Source organism: Lampetra fluviatilis, chromosome 80 (genome assembly GCF_964198595.1).
Source record: "Lampetra fluviatilis chromosome 80, kcLamFluv1.1, whole genome shotgun sequence".
NCBI lineage: Eukaryota > Metazoa > Chordata > Hyperoartia > Petromyzontiformes > Petromyzontidae > Lampetra > Lampetra fluviatilis.
Window position 1 is genome coordinate 533,095 of NC_136354.1, and position 23,192 is coordinate 556,286.

At 46.1% G+C, this 23,192-nt stretch overlaps 1 pseudogene; it reads right to left on the reverse strand.

The window, feature by feature from the left end:
- The window catches only part of LOC144953664 (uncharacterized), a 564,993-nt pseudogene that overhangs the window by 6,142 nt on the left and 535,659 nt on the right, over nucleotides 1–23,192 (reverse strand).

Consider the following 23,192-nt stretch of genomic DNA (forward strand, 5'->3'; position numbering starts at 1 on the left):
TGCACGGGCATAATATGACTTTGAAACCCCCCGTCCACCTCCTACGCATTCCCATAAATATGCTAAATTCCTCTTGATATGAAAATTCATTTGTCAAGGCGCTCTACCCCCTCCAACCCAGCTTAAATATACGCTGCCAAACCTGGTGGTGTTCTTTCAGACGCTGTCTTTCCGACAGACCTGTTCTTCACCTGAGGATGGCTGCTTGCGTTGTGGCCGAAACGTCGTGAGAATAATTTTATTTTGTTTTATTTTTATTATTTTATTATTTCCCTTCTACGTGACTTTACCGAAAGAACCAAGAAGATAATTCAGCGTTCTTCTGTTTAACCAGTGAAAATGATCACAAAACCTATTACACAGCTGTGCGTATGAACATGCGCAGTGTAGTGGTAGTGTACTGGTAGTGTAGTGGTAGTGTAGTGGTAGCGTAGTTGTAGCGGAGTGGTAGTGTAGTGGTTAGCACGCAGCTCAATTCTCGCTCACGTTAAATTCTTGCTCAACATCAGCGACGATTATCTGAACCGGTCGTGGGCCTCAAGGAGGCTGCCTCTGACACCTCCCTATGGTGGAAAGGAGCCAGGAGGCGCCGTCTCGCGTCCTCTCCCCTGACGACGACGGTGTCAGGCCGGCGGTGGTCCACGACGCTCAGCGTCGAGCTTCACCTTGAAGTCGGCTTTCTAGGGAATGTGGCCCAACAGTGGGTGGCAGACGCCACGCAAGGCTACAAGTGCCTTCAGGGTGTGCGAGTGTTCGCGAACGCTGAGGCTCAGGCGTGAATGTCGGGATGAAGGGGTCATCCTGCGGTGTATCGCGTGCGTATCGGGTGGTCCCAGAGATACGCAGGGTGGCTGATCTAAAATATTCAAAACACACCAACCCCTCTTGAAATGCCTCAAGTTTTGGCTGGTAAAAAATTTAATAGTGGCGGCGATAAAGTGAGCCTGGGAAAGTAGGCACGAACCAAAAGCGCCGCATAACCCCACAGTCCTGCCGAGCTGCTACTTACAGCTGGAAGCTTTCAGGAATTCAACAGTTAAAAATCAATACGTAAATGTCAAGTAATCATACTCTGTATATATATGCATATATATTAATCCATTGAGAGGGCAGATCCAGCAGTGGATAGTGTGAATCTAATAACGACCACAATGTGATGATAGTGATTATAATGCAATTCAAATCCCGCAGTTCGCATATATACATACAACAATTATTCATTCGAGTGTGATTCTAATATGGGATATTTTGAGAGGCATATGACTATTCGGCCTTGCCCGCATCCCTACACTGATGTTCACCTTCAGTGCAGGCAGGAACAATCACCACTCCACGCGTGGGGCATACAGCTTCCTACAGCTCACCGCCACGGTTGGCCCTTCATTATTTTATTCAAAATAGGAGCCACTCTCCCTGTTGTTTGGCATTATCCTGCCCACGAGTGAAGTTCTGTAAAAACAACCCCTACCTCATCATCGATGCAGGGCGGTAAAGCTGTGGTAAATGTGAGCAATGTCCTAGAGGGAAGGCTCATAGACATCACAGAGGCCCACGAGGTCTCCGGACTGTTGCAATGGGCTGGTAACCCCTCCACATGCAATGCACTTACCGTGAAAACACGTGGAAAATGTGTCAACACATTCGTACACACAGCACTGTAATACACAAAGGTCTAAATACACAGGAGACTTTCTGCTATAGACTGAAATGCGATCATGGCTGCGTTACAATATGATAAACAACGCATACAAACGATACCATCCAAATGGGTATCCACGGCAATTGTAACAATTTTAATTGATCAAATATAACAATTCACCTTCGTTGTCTAGACACACCCTGATCAACAAAGGTCCTTAAACATATTCATAAAACCACATCAACACGATATGAAACATGCACCTCTTAGCATGAGTATATCTCGATCAACAATATATTATACTGTATTTCACAGGTAAGGCCGGTAACTTGATCACAGTTTACAGGCCATTGGAAATGTGCAAAATCCTACTTAGGCTTAAGCACAATGGCCACATGAGATTAGGTTTGTTATATATGAGGAGCGTTACATGCTAGAATAACAATTGAATGCAAGGAAGTTTATGAAGAAAATGTAAATGATTCTAGAGAGATTTCATAAATGGGAAGAATAATTTCAACCAGTGTGCCGTAGCAAATGCAAACAAATGGAATGAAATAAAGTAAACTAATGTCTTCACTACACTCATTAAACATGTGGCCACTATTTTAAATAATATTAATAATTCCAAGCGTTTGGAGTGGAAACAGAGAAGGAATTAGAATTGAATGCGGGTTTTTTTCAAAAGTATAACGTACTTCAGTGTTGTGGGGCATCTAATGTTTATATCGTCAGTTTAACCTGTGAAAATAATCACAAAACCTCGCTATCCTAGTCTGCTACTGTGTGTATGTACATGGATCTGTACTGATGTGTACGTCACTCGTGTGTATATTTACACTTGTTTATGTGGATATGTACAAGCGTGTATGTATGTGTGTATAGGTATGTACAATCATTTGTTCGCCCATTTATTTGTGATGTCAAACGCAATCCCTGTGTACGTACACTGCTGTGTATGTATATTCGTGTGTGGGTGTGTGTACATGGGAGTGTATATGTGTACTCGTGTATTATTGTTATAATATTGTATCGTACAAATAATTGAGGGGCAACGTGGTAATGAATGCGGCGCGGCACCACAACAGGGAACTACAGGGATGAGACTCCCCGCTCGTGGTGCTAAATGAATGAAAACAGCGCCACTGAGCAGACAGAGCCCCGCCCCTACAGCTCGTGAGTGTGACGTAGTGAGTGTGACCAGCGGACTGCCACGATGCTGCCAGGTAAGGGTAAACTTGTGTGATGGAGATGCTTCACCTGATACTCGCCTCCACACGTGTTCGCTATGAACATTTTAGCAATAAGGGACGATCAGTCATCTTTCACCTATCAGGTCTTTATTGTTCTGCAAGTATTAACGTTAATACTTGTAGAAACACATGCACACTCGTGTGTGAATGCACAACGCTGTATATACAGTCGTGTTTGGATGCACACTCGTGTGTGTATGTCTACTCGTCCGTGTTTTTTTTAAAGGAAAGATATGGTAGCAATAACGTACGATCAGTCATCTTTAAAAACAGGTCTTTATTAATCTGCAAGAAATCTCACGTTAATACTCGTATCGAAATCTTTATTAATACGTATGCTCAAACAGGAAAGGAACTAGGCAAATTATTTCCCAATAGGAATTCAACAGTTAAAATATATTCTTAAAATCAAACACGTAAACGTCGATTTCCCCTTTGACGTCCTTTTCGACTGAAGCCATTCGTCCTAAGTATAAAATTGTTGTCATTCTGAAATCCGTGAACACTTCTGGAACTTAAAAGGAAGACATTCATCCGAACACATTATAGAGCATTCACAACATCACTCTAGCTTGAAGTCCTAGAAATCACCGAAAAATATATATGAGACACGAATACTCCACTACATCAAGCCATCTTTCAGGATGCAACTGCATGGGGTCGAAAGAGGAATTTCGTTGAGGACTCATGACAACATTTTTACTCTTTGTTTGATGATGCCTGTGAAGTGTTACTGACTGTGAAAATGATTCCAACACACAGAGCAATCAAACGGTTTTGTTAAAATAATTACACTAGCTTGGAGTAGTGCTGGAAATCACTGATATAATCAATTGCACCTAATACATTGATCTAACAGAGAAACAAACGTGCACATTCCAGGACTTTAACAAAAGTACTCAGTACTTTGATTATCCAGCCACTCCAGCAGCCATTTCTCATTATCAACCTGCACGGGGTCGAAATAGGAATTGTCGTCAGGGCTCAGTACATCCAGCCATCTCGCAGGATCCAACTGCATGGGGTCGAAATAGGAATTGTCGTCAGGACTCATTACATCCACGCATCTCTCAGGATCCACCTGCATAGGTTCGAAAGATGCATTTTTTTCAGGACTCATTGCAGCACTCTGTATTTCTCCTTTTGATTTCACTTTCCTATCATTGCGGATCTTCTCATGCTTGTTTCGGGGTGATGACCGTGTCCTCTCCAACGGAGAACAATTGAATGGCTTCTCGCCCTTGTGTGTTTCCTGGTGACGATGAAGATTTGATTTCCGTGAAAATGGCTTCCCACACACAGAGCAATTGAACAGCTTCTCGCCCGTGTGTGTTTTTTGGTGAGTGTGAAGATCTGCTTTACGGGCAAATGCCTTCACACAAACAGAGCAATTGAATGGCTTCTCACCCGAGTGTGTTTTCTGGTGATTGCGAAGAGTTGATGAATCTGCAAATGCCTTCCCACACACAGAGCAATTGAATGGCTTCTCACCCGTGTGTGTTTTTTGGTGATTGCGAAGAGTTGATGAATCTGCAAATGACTTCCCACACACAGAGCAATTGAATGGCTTCTCGCCCGTGTGTGTTTTTTGGTGAGTGTGAAGATCTGCTTTACGGACAAATGCCTTCACACAAACAGAGCAATTGAATGGCTTCTCATCCGAGTGTGTTTTCTGGTGACTGCGAAGAGTTGATGAATCTGCAAATGCCTTCCCACAAAGAGAGCAATTGAATGGCTTCTTACCCGTGTGTGCGTGCCGCTGTGGAGAGTTTTTCTGCTCCATGTGAAACTTCGTGGATGTCTGGCTCAAATCGCCAAAAAGCAACTCTCACTAACGTCTAACCGAGTCACAGTAACGTCTCGGAAGTCGGACTACACACACGATTACCAGTTTATCCACTAACGAAGACACTTACTTGTTGATGCACGGCGTATCGATGTCCCTGGAACCCGTCTGAAGAGATCACCACGAACTCTCCTGAAGCAAAGTAGCCAAGCAATCGTGCTCGCCAGGCTGGGTCTCGTGGAAGAAGGGTTATCTGCAGAGCGAGGAGTCGAGCCTCTATCCTCAGCAAAATCCCTCTCGAAATGTCCTTGAGGTCTGATTTTAAGCCCTTTATAATTCCCCTGTAGCATCCAAATCCTTTGTTCTCGACTTGGCCTATCATGGACTTTGCATTCAATTGTAAATTTTAGGCATCAACAATCCGCATATCTAGCAACATAATACGTATGTACATCTCACTGCATAATTGTACACTTCCGTTTGAATAAGGATGTGCATCTCCATGCATAATTCCGTGTTTCGTGTTAATTTGCTAATATTCACCCCCCAATGTCTTCTAAACTGCTGCAAGTTTAGAGGATTATAAAGCGACATACAGCCTGAAATATCAAAATTGGTGATCTCGAGCTTGATTTGGAATAAGATGTGCATATTCAGAGTGATGGTCGCAACGGATAATATACTGTAGGTACAGTGTTGCTGTTGCACCCGCCGAACACTGCGTCCTGGTGGCGATATCTCGGCAACGAAGAACGTCCGCGGGTGCAAACAAGAACCCTCCACTAATCAGATAGCCACATACATTTTCTATTCCAGAACTTTCAATAAAATCTGTTAATTATTGGTGGCGTTCGGTTCGACGGCCCAGTGGCCAAAACTGACCACTCTTTCGTATGCAGCTCCATCAATATTGCGCCCATTCCCTTGAAACCACTGTGCTTAATCTTTCATTGGGCCGAAACAAGTGTGTGCAAAGTGGCCCTGCACAGTTCCCGGCCCTACATATCAAACCAGCGCTCGAGAAATTCTGTCGGTGTCGCCTTCAATCTGATTGGACAAATAAATGATCCCTTACATTGAATTCGCTGAAAGTGGGCTGTGTGCTTTTTGGCGGCAGCACGCGCCGGTCAGTCAGTCAGTCGTCGATTTCCAAACAAGCAGAAGCACACAGAAGGTAAGCCGTGTGTGATAGCATAGGTCTGGCAAGGTCTGCGCCGCAGTGGTGCAGTGCACTGTGGGCGCAGACCCTGCGCTGTGTGAGTATCGTGTGTATGTAAGTGTGCGAATGGTAGTTACGGTAATATTACGTATATTTATGTAAAAAATGGGTGCTGCGTGCTGCGATTAGTGGAGTCCCCAAACAACTTTACCTTACGAGTAGGCAGGGGTCGCTATACAGTGAGTCTTAGCGGACTGAGCTGGCAGCTTCACCTGCCGGGACCACGGCCAGTTGCGTAGCGCCCCCTACAGTTTCGGGAGTTCCGCCCATGGCTCAATACCCCCATGGGGCAACCGAGCTGACTGTTTGATGGCTTATTACCATTATTATGTATTGACGTTGATCACGTCTCCATGCACGGCTTGCTGTCTACTTCGGTTGTGTAATTGAGATGTTGTGCATGCTGGTAGTGGTAAGGGCATGTGTTGCATAATATGCAGCATGTGTCCGCGTATCATGTTTAGCACGGATGCAGTTGGCGTTACTGTACATTTATCATGTTTTGGAGTGCCAATCCCATGCACTTTGAAATGTAATAAACTGTAAAAAAAGGTTGCAGCCCGGTCCCCGCCGCTGTCACTCTCTGGCCGTTGCACAAGCCATATCGGAATTTGCGACATGCTGAAACAATGAGTACAGTGTGACACCACCCGGGTAACTCCCGGGATCAAAATGGGCATTGGAAAGTGATCGCTTTATTGAGATGATTATGGTACTACCACAGGGTATTGTGAACGGTTCAGGAGGAGGAGAAGTCTGGATTTGTAAGTCTCACAGTACCGGTAAGAAGCGCCGGGTGGGTGCAAATTCTGTCATTATTAGTATACGATCATGCAATGTTTCTATCTGCAAGCTGTCATAACTGAAACGATCCCCGTTATTGTTCGATTGAGAAATGGAGTGACCCATACCTCTGATACCATATGTGAGGAACCCAAAAATCTGATGCATGCGTAAAACACCCACAATGGGAATACGTAAACGTAAAAACACCAACAAAATATTTTTTATAAGAAAAAAATAGGTGGCCCCATCACGGATTTGTCTGTGTGTGTACATACAGACGGAGGATGCAGGGGCTAACCTGTGTGCGATCGGAACGGTGCAATTGCTGACCAATGTCACTGTGGATGGCGCACATGCGATGCAAGGGCATGGTGGATGGTGGAGCGCATATGGATGGTGCGTTACGAATAAAATAAAAGAAACCGCTGGAAGCAGCCATGCGAGCAGGCTACCTTGAGAGCGATCGCGAATGGGTTGCGTGTCTGGAAGAAGCCTCGCTCTTTCAGATGCCGTACCAGCTTCGTCAACTCTTCGCTACGATTCTGCTGTATTCCATGCCAGCAGATACGAAGGCTCTCTGGGATAAATTCTACGACGAATTGGCTCGCGATTACGAGTACCAGTACCGCCAGCTGACCAACAAATAAGAAATGGTAACTCTTCTTGGTTCTTTCGGTAAAGTCACGTAGAAGGAAAAGAATAAAAAAATAAACGGAATAAAATAATTCTCACGACGTTTCGGCCACAACGCACGCAGCCGTCCTCAGGTGAAGAACAGGTCTGTCGGGGAGACAGCGTCTGAATGAAACAGCACCATGCTTGGAGCGTATATTTAAGCTGGGTTGGAAGGGGGGAGAGGGCGCCTTGACAAAATAATTTGCATATCAAGAGGAATTTAGCATATTTATGGGAAATGCAGGTATGTGATTAGTACTACTTCTGCCCGTGCATTATGCAGGATTAGCAGCATCAAAGGGAGGGGATATGGGAAATGCAGGTATGTGATTAGTACTACTTATGCCCGTGCATTATGCAGGATTAGCAGCATTAAAATGAGGGGATAGGGGAAGCATTCAATACATCGAAATTGTTAATAATTCCAAGCGTCTGCAGTGGAAACAGAACATTAATTAGAATCGCATGCTTTCTGTCATTAGCGTAACGTACTTCAATGTTGTGGGGCATCTAAGATTCATATCGTCAGCTTAACCTGTGAAAATAATCACAAAATCCCGCTTTCCAAGTATACTACTGTTTGTATGTACATGGATCTGTACTTCTGTGTATGTCCACTCGTGTGTTTATTTACACTCGTTGATGTGGATATGTATTGTTATAATATTGTATCGTACAAATAATTGAGGGGCAACGTGGTAATGAATGCGGCGCGGCACCACAACAGGGAACTACAGGGATGAGACTCCCCGCTCGTGGTGCTAAATGAATGAAAACAGCGCCACTGAGCAGACAGAGCCCCGCCCCTACAGCTCGTGAGTGTGACGTAGTGAGTGTGACCAGCGGACTGCCACGATGCTGCCAGGTAAGGGTAAACTTGTGTCATGGAGATGCTTCACCTGATACTCGCCTCCACACGTGTTCGCTATGAACATTTTAGCAATAAGGGACGATCAGTCATCTTTCACCTATCAGGTCTTTATTGTTCTGCAAGTATTAACGTTAATACTTGTAGAAACACATGCACACTCGTGTGTGAATGCACAACGCTGTATATACAGTCGTGTTTGGATGCACACTCGTGTGTGTATGTCTACTCGTCCGTGTTTTTTTTAAAGGAAAGATATGGTAGCAATAACGTACGATCAGTCATCTTTAAAAACAGGTCTTTATTAATCTGCAAGAAAGCTCACGTTAATACTCGTATCGAAATCTTTATTAATACGTATGCTCAAACAGGAAAGGAACTAGGCAAATTATTTCCCAATAGGAATTCAACAGTTAAAATATATTCTTAAAATCAAACACGTAAACGTCGATTTCCCCTTTGACGTCCTTTTCGACTGAAGCCATTCGTCCTAAGTATAAAATTGTTGTCATTCTGAAATCCGTGAACACTTCTGGAACTTAAAAGGAAGACATTCATCCGAACACATTATAGAGCATTCACAACATCACTCTAGCTTGAAGTCCTAGAAATCACCGAAAAATATATATGAGACACGAATACTCCACTACATCAAGCCATCTTTCAGGATGCAACTGCATGGGGTCGAAAGAGGAATTTCGTTGAGGACTCATGACAACATTTTTACTCTTTGTTTGATGATGCCTGTGAAGTGTTACTGACTGTGAAAATGATTCCAACACACAGAGCAATCAAACGGTTTTGTTAAAATAATTACACTAGCTTGGAGTAGTGCTGGAAATCACTGATATAATCAATTGCACCTAATACATTGATCTAACAGAGAAACAAACGTGCACATTCCAGGACTTTAACAAAAGTACTCAGTACTTTGATTATCCAGCCACTCCAGCAGCCATTTCTCATTATCAACCTGCACAGGGTCGAAATAGGAATTGTCGTCAGGGCTCAGTACATCCAGCCATCTCGCAGGATCCAACTGCATGGGGTCGAAATAGGAATTGTCGTCAGGACTCATTACATCCACGCATCTCTCAGGATCCACCTGCATAGGTTCGAAAGATGCATTTTTTTCAGGACTCATTGCAGCACTCTGTATTTCTCCTTTTGATTTCACTTTCCTATCATTGCGGATCTTCTCATGCTTGTTTCGGGGTGATGACCGTGTCCTCTCCAACGGAGAACAATTGAATGGCTTCTCGCCCTTGTGTGTTTCCTGGTGACGATGAAGATTTGATTTCCGTGAAAATGGCTTCCCACACACAGAGCAATTGAACAGCTTCTCGCCCGTGTGTGTTTTTTGGTGAGTGTGAAGATCTGCTTTACGGGCAAATGCCTTCACACAAACAGAGCAATTGAATGGCTTCTCACCCGAGTGTGTTTTCTGGTGATTGCGAAGAGTTGATGAATCTGCAAATGCCTTCCCACACACAGAGCAATTGAATGGCTTCTCACCCGTGTGTGTTTTTTGGTGATTGCGAAGAGTTGATGAATCTGCAAATGACTTCCCACACACAGAGCAATTGAACGGCTTCTCGCCCGTGTGTGTTTTCTGGTGCTTGTGAAGATCTGATTTCCGTGAAAATGCCTTCCAACACACAGCGCAATTGAATGGCTTCTCGCCCGTGTGTGTTTTTTGGTGAGTGTGAAGATCTGCTTTACGGACAAATGCCTTCACACAAACAGAGCAATTGAATGGCTTCTCACCCGAGTGTGTTTTCTGGTGACTGCGAAGAGTTGATGAATCTGCAAATGCCTTCCCACAAAGAGAGCAATTGAATGGCTTCTTACCCGTGTGTGCGTGCCGCTGTGGAGAGTTTTTCTGCTCCATGTGAAACTTCGTGGATGTCTGGCTCAAATCGCCAAAAAGCAACTCTCACTAACGTCTAACCGAGTCACAGTAACGTCTCGGAAGTCGGACTACACACACGATTACCAGTTTATCCACTAACGAAGACACTTACTTGTTGATGCACGGCGTATCGATGTCCCTGGAACCCGTCTGAAGAGATCACCACGAACTCTCTTGAAGCAAAGTAGCCAAGCAATCGTGCTCGCCAGGCTGGGTCTCGTGGAAGAAGGGTTATCTGCAGAGCGAGGAGTCGAGCCTCTATCCTCAGCAAAATCCCTCTCGAAATGTCCTTGAGGTCTGATTTTAAGCCCTTTATAATTCCCCTGTAGCATCCAAATCCTTTGTTCTCGACTTGGCCTATCATGGACTTTGCATTCAATTGTAAATTTTAGGCATTAACAATCCGCATATCTAGCAACATAATACGTATGTACATCTCACTGCATAATTGTACACTTCCGTTTGAATAAGGATGTGCATCTCCATGCATAATTCCGTGTTTCGTGTTAATTTGCTAATATTCACCCCCCAATGTCCTCTAAACTGCTGCAAGTTTAGAGGATTATAAAGCGACATACAGCCTGAAATATCAAAATTGGTGATCTCGAGCTTGATTTGGAATAAGATGTGCATATTCAGAGTGATGGTCGCAACGGATAATCTACTGTAGGTACAGTGTTGCTGTTGCACCCGCCGAACACTGCGTCCTGGTGGCGATATCTCGGCAACGAAGAACGTCCGCGGGTGCAAACAAGAACCCTCCACTAATCAGATAGCCACATACATTTTCTATTCCAGAACTTTCAATAAAATCTGTTAATTATTGGTGGCGTTCGGTTCGACGGCCCAGTGGCCAAAACTGACCACTCTTTCGTATGCAGCTCCATCAATATTGCGCCCATTCCCTTGAAACCACTGTGCTTAATCTTTCATTGGGCCGAAACAAGTGTGTGCAAAGTGGCCCTGCACAGTTCCCGGCCCTACATATCAAACCAGCGCTCGAGAAATTCTGTCGGTGTCGCCTTCAATCTGATTGGACAAATAAATGATCCCTTACATTGAATTCGCTGAAAGTGGGCTGTGTGCTTTTTGGCGGCAGCACGCGCCGGTCAGTCAGTCAGTCGTCGATTTCCAAACAAGCAGAAGCACACAGAAGGTAAGCCGTGTGTGATAGCATAGGTCTGGCAAGGTCTGCGCCGCAGTGGTGCAGTGCACTGTGGGCGCAGACCCTGCGCTGTGTGAGTATCGTGTGTATGTAAGTGTGCGAATGGTAGTTACGGTAATATTACGTATATTTATGTAAAAAATGGGTGCTGCGTGCTGCGATTAGTGGAGTCCCCAAACAACTTTACCTTACGAGTAGGCAGGGGTCGCTATACAGTGAGTCTTAGCGGACTGAGCTGGCAGCTTCACCTGCCGGGACCACGGCCAGTTGCGTAGCGCCCCCTACAGTTTCGGGAGTTCCGCCCATGGCTCAATACCCCCATGGGGCAACCGAGCTGACTGTTTGATGGCTTATTACCATTATTATGTATTGACGTTGATCACGTCTCCATGCACGGCTTGCTGTCTACTTCGGTTGTGTAATTGAGATGTTGTGCATGCTGGTAGTGGTAAGGGCATGTGTTGCATAATATGCAGCATGTGTCCGCGTATCATGTTTAGCACGGATGCAGTTGGCGTTACTGTACATTTATCATGTTTTGGAGTGCCAATCCCATGCACTTTGAAATGTAATAAACTGTAAAAAAAGGTTGCAGCCCGGTCCCCGCCGCTGTCACTCTCTGGCCGTTGCACAAGCCATATCGGAATTTGCGACATGCTGAAACAATGAGTACAGTGTGACACCACCCGGGTAACTCCCGGGATCAAAATGGGCATTGGAAAGTGATCGCTTTATTGAGATGATTATGGTACTACCACAGGGTATTGTGAACGGTTCAGGAGGAGGAGAAGTCTGGATTTGTAAGTCTCACAGTACCGGTAAGAAGCGCCGGGTGGGGGATGCCCTCCACTGGGGTGCAAATTCTGTCATTATTAGTATACGATCATGCAATGTTTCTATCTGCAAGCTGTCATAACTGAAACGATCCCCGTTATTGTTCGATTGAGAAATGGAGTGACCCATACCTCTGATACCATATGTGAGGAACCCAAAAATCTGATGCATGCGTAAAACACCCACAATGGGAATACGTAAACGTAAAAACACCAACAAAATATTTTTTATAAGAAAAAAATAGGTGGCCCCATCACGGATTTGTCTGTGTGTGTACATACAGACGGAGGATGCAGGGGCTAACCTGTGTGCGATCGGAACGGTGCAATTGCTGACCAATGTCACTGTGGATGGCGCACATGCGATGCAAGGGCATGGTGGATGGTGGAGCGCATATGGATGGTGCGTTACGAATAAAATAAAAGAAACCGCTGGAAGCAGCCATGCGAGCAGGCTACATTGAGAGCGATCGCGAATGGGTTGCGTGTCTGGAAGAAGCCTCGCTCTTTCAGATGCCGTACCAGCTTCGTCAACTCTTCGCTACGATTCTGCTGTATTCCATGCCAGCAGATACGAAGGCTCTCTGGGATAAATTCTACGACGAATTGGCTCGCGATTACGAGTACCAGTACCGCCAGCTGACCAACAAATAAGAAATGGTAACTCTTCTTGGTTCTTTCGGTAAAGTCACGTAGAAGGAAAAGAATAAAAAAATAAACGGAATAAAATAATTCTCACGACGTTTCGGCCACAACGCACGCAGCCGTCCTCAGGTGAAGAACAGGTCTGTCGGGGAGACAGCGTCTGAATGAAACAGCACCATGCTTGGAGCGTATATTTAAGCTGGGTTGGAAGGGGGGAGAGGGCGCCTTGACAAAATAATTTGCATATCAAGAGGAATTTAGCATATTTATGGGAAATGCAGGTATGTGATTAGTACTACTTCTGCCCGTGCATTATGCAGGATTAGCAGCATCAAAGGGAGGGGATATGGGAAATGCAGGTATGTGATTAGTACTACTTATGCCCGTGCATTATGCAGGATTAGCAGCATTAAAATGAGGGGATAGGGGAAGCATTCAATACATCGAAATTGTTAATAATTCCAAGCGTCTGCAGTGGAAACAGAAAATTAATTAGAATCGCATGCTTTCTGTCATTAGCGTAACGTACTTCAATGTTGTGGGGCATCTAAGATTCATATCGTCAGCTTAACCTGTGAAAATAATCACAAAATCCCGCTTTCCAAGTATACTACTGTTTGTATGTACATGGATCTGTACTTCTGTGTATGTCCACTCGTGTGTTTATTTACACTCGTTGATGTGGATATGTATATGCGTGAATGTGTGTGTATAGGTATGTACAATAATTTGTTCGCACATTTGTTCGTGTAGTAGAACGCAATCCCTTTGTACGTAAACTGATGTGTATGTACACTCGTGTGTGTATGCGCACTTGTATGCATGTGCACCCGTGTGTGTATGTATGAAGCAGTGTGTATGCACATTCGTGTATGTTTCAACAGTGCTGTGTATGTCCACTCGTGTGTGGGTGTGTGTACATGGGAGTGTATGTGTACTCGTGTATGATTATGTATTGGAACAAATTATTTTTATATTGTGTCATACAAAGAAATGAGGGGCAACGTGGTAGGAATGCGCCACCACAACAGGGAACTACAGGGATGAGACTCCCCGCTCGTGGTGCTAAATGAATGAAAACAGCTCGTGAGTGTGACGTAGTGAGTGTGACCAGCGGACTGCCACGATGCTGCCAGGTAAGGGTAAACTTGTGTGATGGAGATGCTTCACCTGAAACTCGCCCCCACACGTGTTCGCTATGAACATTGTAGCAATAAGGGACGATCTGTCATTTTTAACACATCAGGTCTTTATTGTTCTGCAAGTATATTAACGTTAAGACTTGTAGAAACACATGCACACTCGTGTGTGAATGTACACCGCTATATATACAGTCGTGTTTGGATGCACACTCGTGTGTGTATGTCTACTCGTCCGTTTTTTTAAGGAAGGATATGGTAGCAATAACGTACGATCAGTCATCTTTAAAAACAAATCAGGTCTTTATTAATCTGCAAGAAAAAACACTTTAATACTCGTATCGAAATCTTTATTAATACGCATGTGTAATGTAGTAACTCGGCGGGAGACGACTTCACGGGTAGCACACTCTTTTATTGAACCAACTGTATTTACACGGGTGATCAACACCCACTTAGCTACACGGGTGACCAACACCCACTTAGCTACACGAGCGACTAACGCCACTTAGCTACCCGGGCGACTAACGCCCACTTAGCTACTCGGGCGACTAACGCCACTTAGCTACCCGGGCGACTAACGCCCACTTAGCTACTCGACTCTCTACTCGGGCGACTAACGCCACTTAGCTACCCGGGCGACTAACGCCCACTTAGCTACTCGACTATCTCCTCGGGCGACTAACGCCAATTAGCTACCCGGGCGACTAACGCCCACTTAGCTACTCGACTATCTACTCGGCGACTAACGCCACTTAGCTACCCGGCGACTAACGCCCCGTAGCCTCTTGGAACACACCCAGCTGGGGTGTCCGTCTCGACCCTGGGTCCCACAGTCCCGACCCACATGGGCGTCGGACCTCGGTTTCCCACGGTCTCGCCTTCGAGCCACACGGGCCCTACCCCTTCCACTCCGTCTGTAATCTCTAACTGGCTAACTGCCCCGAGTGCTCTTGCGCGTAACCCTTTATACCCCTCCTGCGGACGTCGCTGCGAGCACCTCCCCTTCGACCAATCACCGGGCGCTGGCTACGATCCTCTTTTCCCCATCTCGTGTCAGCGCGCCTCAACACCCACGCCGCGCCGCCCGTCATCTGTCACTCCCGGCGCGCGCGTCCATACCACGCCCACAACGCGTGCCCAACCCCGCACCCCGTGCCGCCACGTGATCCATCACTGTCACAGTCGGCGCACGTCAACAGCACCACTACACATGCTATTTCCCAATAGGAATTCAGCAGTTAAAAGATATTCTTAAAATCAAAAACGTAAACGTCGATTTCCCCTTTGACGTCCTTTCCACTGAAGCCATTCGTCCAGAAGTCCAAGCAATCAAACACAGGAACAACGAACGTGCATACGACTTTTCGATTGCAACACGAGCAATCATCGTCGGGTGTAAATGAAAGAGAAAACAAAACTGGTATACTTAGAAATATAATGCAATACAACACAGAGAGTCGGCTAACACAACAGTCAACACCCTACCTGGTTGATGACGTTCTTCCAGAGAATGCTAAATCTGAAGTGAAGTGTGAAATGTGAAAGTCACAGACGCGAAGACGCGCGGAGTGAACCGCGACGGGCTGACAGCTACGGGATGGCTGAGACATCCTCGACGTTTGTATTCGCTGTGTGGCGTTGTATGACGTCACGTGCCGCGCTCGTCTTGTTTCAAATTACAAATGACGTCACGGGTACATGACGTCATCGGCGAACGAGTGACGTCACGCGACGCGGGCGTTCGTGGGGGGGAGGGACAAAAAGGGCGGGAAATTCGCAGCCGCAATGGCGGCGCACGGAGGGGAGAGGGAGGAGGAGAAGGCGGTGAGGGGGAGCCATGAGGAGACGGCGGTGAGAGCGACTCCCTCGCCTCTGTCAGCGCGATCAGTCCACCGCCTCACGACTCCTCTCTGTCTGCCTCTCTCTCTATCTGCGTGCGAGTCTGTGTAAGGGTTCACGATCTGTATCCATCCTGGAGGAATCCGATGAGCCGTGAAGCTCTTTGTCGCACCTCCAGTGATCCGTTCTTCCACTGCGGTGGTGGCCGCCTACCCAGCACCCCGCTCCAACCCGCAGTGGCCGCAGGCAGGGATATCAACTTCGCTAGCAGCTGGGGTTGGCTTCGTCCTCCTCCTCCTGAGGGGAAATAAGTTCACGACTCATCTTCTTGGTTCTTTCGGTAAAGTCACGTAGAAGGGATGTAATAAAATAATAAAAATAAAACAATAAAATATTATTTTATTATGTTTTGTTTTTATTAATAATAATATTATTTTATGATGTTTTGTTTTTATTAATAATAAAAATAAAACAATAAAATATATTATTTTATTATGTTTTTTTTATTATTTTATTACATCCCTTCTACGTGACTTTACTGAAAGAACCAAGAAGATGAATCCCTGCAGTCACGAAAGCTTTAAATCGAAGTTCACGACTGCCGCTGCTGCTGCTGCTGCGATGGCTGCTGTGGGAACGCGGCGCTCCAAACCTCCTCCCCAGAGACGCGGACGGCTGCTGAGGAGGAGACGAACTCTGCCCTCCGTGGCCCCGCGGTCGCAGTCAACTTTCGCCTTGAACGCAATCGGTGGGAGTGTGTGGGCAGAGCCGTCAACCCCTTAGCAGTGCCCCACCTCATCGCGGGCCCGTTGGGACCCACAAAGTCCCAGCAGATGGGAGAAACACAAACAAATATTATAACTAGTACAACTACTACTGTTACTACCACATTGTAGTGTTATAACTAGTACAACTACTACTGTTACTACCACATTGTAGTGTTATAACTAGTACAACTACTACTGTTACTACCACACTAGTAGTAGTATAACTACTGCTGTTACTACCACACTAGTAGTAGTATAACTACTGCTGTTACTACCACACTAGTGTTATTATAACTAGTACAACTACTACTGTTACTACCACATTGTAGTGTTATAACTAGTACAACTACTACTGTTACTACCACACTAGTAGTAGTATAACTACTGCTGTTACTACCACACTAGTGTTATTATAACTAGTACAACTACTACTGTTACTACAACATTGTAGTGTTATAACTAGTACAACTACTACTGTTATTACCACATTGTAGTGTTATACCTAGTACAACTACTACTGTTACTACCACATCGTAGTGTTATAACTAGTACAACTACTACTGTTATTACCACATTGTAGTGTTATACCTAGTACAACTACTACTGTTGCTACCACACTATAGTGTTATAACTAGTATAACTACTGTTACTACCACTGTAGTATTATTATAACTAATATAACTACTGTTACTACCACACTAGTGTTATTATAACTAGTATAACTACTGCTGTTACTACCACATCGTAGTGTTATTATAACTAGTATAACTACTGTTACTACCACTGTAGTATTATTATAACTAGTATAACTACTGTTACTACCACTGTAGTATTATTATAACTAATATAACTACTGTTACTACCACACTAGTGTTATTATAACTAGTATAACTACTGCTGTTACTGCCATACCATAGTATTATAACTAGTATAACTACTGCTGTTACTAACACCGCAGTGCTATTATTACTACTGTTAGTACAGCACTACCGCTTAGCCGCATCACACGTGTACACTCACGTATATACTCGTATACACGTGTACACTCACGTATATACTCGTATACACGTGTACACTCACGTATATACTCGTATACACGTGTACACTCAACAACAACAGCCGCCATACCCCACTAAGTGGCGGTGACGTCACCAAGGTGCCAGGCTAGGTGCACTTGAGGCCACGTGAAGTGTCGAAGGTTCACTGACACGAGGTCATGGGACATACCCAGATGCCATGGGTTGACTGAGATGCCTGGTGGATGCTCCAGCTGTGTCCTATACTGCGCCAACTTGCTGCATTTTAGCCACCCAGCACTCCGTTCATTGTTGTGAGCGCCACTCCTCTGCCCTGAGTTGTTTTTGGAGTGCGACTGCCTCCAACTGCCCAGTAGCGTCTTTGACAAGCCTCCTCCATAGAGGTCGATCTTGACACCGCTGGTACCGATCTTCAGCAAGTCCACTCAGCTCCACATCCTCCCGTACTGCATCAGTCCATCTCTACTCCAGCCCGCTTCTTGCACCTTTTAACCTCTCTAACTGGACAAACAGAAACAGCTTGGGCATGAGGTGGTTTGGCATGAGGGCTACATGACCTAGTGAATGCAGCGTTGCCTGCTGGAGGAGCTCATTGATGGGACTGTCGCGGTCTTTCACGGATTTGTGAGCTCCTCACACAATCCATCCTGGTTAAACCAAGGATGGATCGTAAGCAGGCCAGCCTAAATCTCACCAGCGCAGATGTTCCATGAGGGGTCAACATTTCACAAGTATAGATAAGGAAGGGCATGACTGATTGAGACGATCCAAAGCTTCATGTGGAGTGACAGTAGCTTCCACACAGCATTAGACAGCCGATGAATAGATAATGCCGCCTCAGCTGTCAAACCGGAGCTGGTCATGAGCACACTGCCCAGATATAGAAAAACTCTCCACTTTCCACTCTACAAATGCTCCATTGTATAAAACACAACAACCACCATTCGCCACTAAGTGGCGGTGACGTCACCACGACGCTTGTGCCAGGCTATGTGCACCTTGAGGCCACACACACGTGCACAATTGCACACGTGCAGTGCACACTCGCACACATGTACACACGTAAAGACAAAGGTCTTATAGCCTACACAGAATATTAGGTCAAGTGCGCACCTATCAAGGAGGGCACTGCACATAAGGGAGGTGGTGTGACCAGCGCCATGGCCGGCCGCCTTCGTCTCCCCTGTGCTGACTTTCACTACACGCCACACCAGGTTCTCGTATTCATCTGAATCTAAGTTGGTAAATTTGTAAATGCGCAACTATTATAAGCCAGGTGGTCACGAGGAGCGCACAGGGAGATGGTAATCGGTTCTGATGTTTGCTATCGCCATTCTTAACCGCGAGTTTGACTCCAACTTGGCTCGCCGGGTCAGTAGCGAGGTGCGCTATCCGCTACGTGATGCCGCGTCAGTTTCTGTCACAGTTGTTGCCGCTACTGCTCGTACCCGTCGCCCTCATCATCGTCCTCCCCGCCGTCGTTGTTACCGTGCAGAGACCCGGCATCCCGTCTGGCGGCCGCCCACAGCGGACGTCCCCTTACTTCCAGACCCTCGCCGTGGCCGACTCGCAGCGCCAGCACCCCGAGCCGGCCTCCCTGAGCTCGCGGGAGGATCTCGACCTTATTACAGTTGGCCAACTCGGAATTGGAGCTGGGGCAAACGTCTCCAAGTCAGCAGCCTCTCACCACCGGTGTGACGGTTCAGAACTGGTTTCTACTGCATTGCACACAATACCCGCTTGACCACTCGATGTCCGATCACGGCCACGATGCACCACTCCGCTACTGCTTATGCAATCATCTGGCTCGACCACCTCTATCCAATCAGAGCAGTCTACATCGGCCGCTTGAACTGCCACCCATGTGCCCACCTCTTCCTGCCTGTCGATTGCCTTCAACCCTTATGGCTTTGAATACACCACACAATTTCATTGGCTCTGAGAGAGTAAGCAGGCCTGGGCTTTGTGCTTAGATGGGAGACTCCCTGGGAATACCGGGTGTTGTGGGCTTAGGTCACAAGGTGACTAGTCGAAGGCGTGCATCGATGGATTCTTGATTCCATCTATCCTTGTCATTGAGGTGCATCCTCGTCGTATTCATGACGTTCTACTTGGTACCGTTTACTCCCACATGCACCACTCAATGCAATTGGCCAAACATTCCAATGTAGCAGGAGCCTCCTGATAATGTCTTGAGACTCAGTAAGGCTCTCCTGCTTGGTTTACACCACGCGAACGACTGCGGCTGTCGATCGCGCAGCTCCCACCGCGACGATCCCCTCCACGCTGTCCGTGGCTCCCCCTCTCACCGCAGCCTTGCCCAACCGCAAGGTGAGCTGTGCGACTGCTGCCAGTAGTTGGTCAGCCATCCCATCACCTCGCTCCACCCCTCCATGATTTGTAGCTGCTGTCGGTCGCCCCCCCCCCCCCCCTCGTTGCCACCGCAGCTTCCTCTTCACCTACGGGGTTGTTGACCGGGACCCCGCCTCCCGGGGCTGACTGAAGGTGGGTCTCCCCCTCGTCCTCTCCTTCGTCAAAGGTCGTCTCAGGTGGGTTCTTCCCTCGGTTATACCGTGACATGATGGTACCCCACTTCTGACACCAGTTGTAATGACCCCAGGAGACACGTTTCTTGTCGGTGATCTTCATTGAAGGCACGAACACTTGACAGGCGAAGACCCCGGCTTCAGCAGCCCCGAGCCTCTCGTTTTCAACACGTTTTATCCTATGCGTGGCCATCCCTTAAACTGTGACCACGCCCCCTCTCTAGAACCTTCTCGATGGCTCTTGGTCCCTGATCCACACCTGCTCCCTTCTGTCACTTGGCCACAGCCTTATTCTCGATCCTTCTCGTAGACCGCAGATCGTTCACTCTGTTCATTAACCTGTCATTAAACCCTGTGACCGCTAGTCCCCTGTACTGTCTTTACACATGCATCCATCCACCCAATCACAAAAAAACTAACTTACCAACTCAATCATCCACTCACTGATCTATTCACTCACGCACCGACTCACTCAGAAATTCACTGACCAACCCACTCATTCAATTTCTCACCTACTCACCCACTCATGCACAGATGTACCCACTCACCCACTCCCTCACCTACTCACTCATACTCACGCAGCCACTCGCTCAACCACTCACTCACACTCTCTCATCCACCCATCATCACTCATTCACCCATTTATCTACTCAATAATTAACTCACAGACTCACTCACTCACAAACGCACGCAAAAAACAACAACACGCACACGAACACGTAAACACACATACAAAAACAAAGACCCCCCGTATAGCCTTTACAGATTGTTGGGGGCAAGTGCTGTTCATGAGCACCTACAGTATGAATACCAGCACAAAACACGAGAGGGTGGGTGGCCAGCACCACGCACGGCCGCCTTGGTCTCACTAGTGGCCATGTTTTCACACCATTCTAGGTACTCATTTGAGACTACACTACACACTCACTCGCACAAACTTACTCTCACAAACTCACACACACACACTCTCACACTCAATGACTCATTCAAATTTACACAAGCTCACTCACAAACTCACACACAAAGACATACATTCCGTGTATGGGATTTACCGTATAGCCTGAAGAAACTGTATGGGTAAGTGCTGTTAGAAATCACCTAGGGTTCAGTGTTACTCACTGACGCTCCCGTAGAGTTCAGTGTTCCTCACTGACACTCCAATAGGGTTCGGTGTTACTGACGCTCCCATATAGTTCAGTGTGACTCACTGGAGCTCCCATAGGTTTCAGAATTACACAAACATCCATACTCAGAGACCCATAGATTCCAACAGACATCCATAGACTCCAACACACACACACATAGACTCACACAGAGACCCATAGCCTCACACAGAGATACAGAGATCCATACATTCAAAGAGACCCAAAAACTCACACCGAAATCCATAGATTCGTACAGAGGCCAATAAGAATAAAAATAAAAAAGTATTTATTTTGTACGGAAGGAATCTAACCAGCAGTAAACATATTTTTCACAGATGAGCAGTCAGGCGGGTCAAAATTTAACAACAAAAATAGAATACAAAACACGACAGGAGAGGTAAACAAATTATTTACAAATATACAAATGAAACTAAACAATTTAGTTTATCTTACCACGGCTAAACCTCGAAACACCTAACCCTCTAAACCTATAACCCTCTAAACCCATAACCTTCTAAACCATAAAACTCTACCCTTAACCCTCTCATCCTCAAAACCGTAACTTTCTAAAACTCTCAATCCCTAACCTAAATCCCAAACCATCAAAACCCCAACCCTCTGAAACACCTAACCTTCTCTAAACCCGTATTACCCTAAAATACTAACCCTCTCAACATCTAACTCTTTAAACCCTCAACTCTCTAATCGCCTTAATAAAGGGTTTTGGGGGTAAGTTCATGTAAATGTCAATACACCCACCACCACCCGACAGCCAATTAGTACATTTTATCACGTGACCAAAAAATGCCAATTTGTTTCTACTTTAGAACACCGCTATGTTGGAGACTAACAAAAAAAAAACCTTTTATAACAGATAATATTAAGTGTAGGTGTTAAACCCTCTCATCCCTGGCCCTCTAACCCCTTAACCCTTGAAAATCCTCAAATCCATAACCTTCTAAATCCCTAATTCCCTAAACACCCCGAAATATCTAAACTCATAAACCAATAACCTTATTAACGACTAAACTCCTAAACCTCTAACAATGGGAATCCATAAACCCTCGACACCTCTAAATACCTAACTTTCTAAACCTCCTAACCATCTAAAGCCCTCGCCATCTAAAACACGAACCCTCAAAACACCTAACCCTCTAACCCTCTAAACCCCTTTACCCTTAAAACTCTAACCCTCTAAACCCCTAACCCTCTAAACCTCGAACCCTCTAAACCCCTAACTATTTCAACCCCTAACCTTCTAAACCTTTAAAAAGCAACCCTCTAAACACCTAACCATCCAAACCCCTAACCTCAAACTCTAACCTTCTAAAATGCTAAATCCCCAACCTTCTAAATCCCATCTAAACTCCAATCCTCTAAACCAGAGGTCCCCAACCTCCGGGCCACGGACCGGTATCAGTCTGTGGCATGTTAGGAACCGGGCAGCACAGCAGGTGAGCGGTGAGCGAGCGAAGCTTCATCTGTATTTACAGCCGCTCAACGCTCGCATTACTGTCTGAGCTCTGCCTCCTGTCAGATCAGCGGCGGCATTAGATTATCATAGGAGCGCGAACCCTACTGTAAACTGCGCATGCGAGGGATCTAGGTTGCACACTCCTTATGAGAAGTCAGAATCCGACACTTGTTTTTGTCCGCGCATGGCCCACCCACTTCCGTCTGCGCCTCTTTCCCACACTGTGCAGTTTTGGTAAGCTCACAAGCGAACCCTAGCCAAAATGAGTAAAAAACAAACATCGCTGCAGAGCTTCTTTGAAAAAGGGGAAAGGCCCAATGGTGACCCCCCCCCCCTCCAGTCCGTGAAAAAATTGTCTTCCACGAAACCGGTCCCTGGTACCAAAAAGGTTGAGGACCGCTCCTCTTAACCACTCACCCTCTAAACCCCAAAACCACTAAAACCATAACCCTTTACAACCC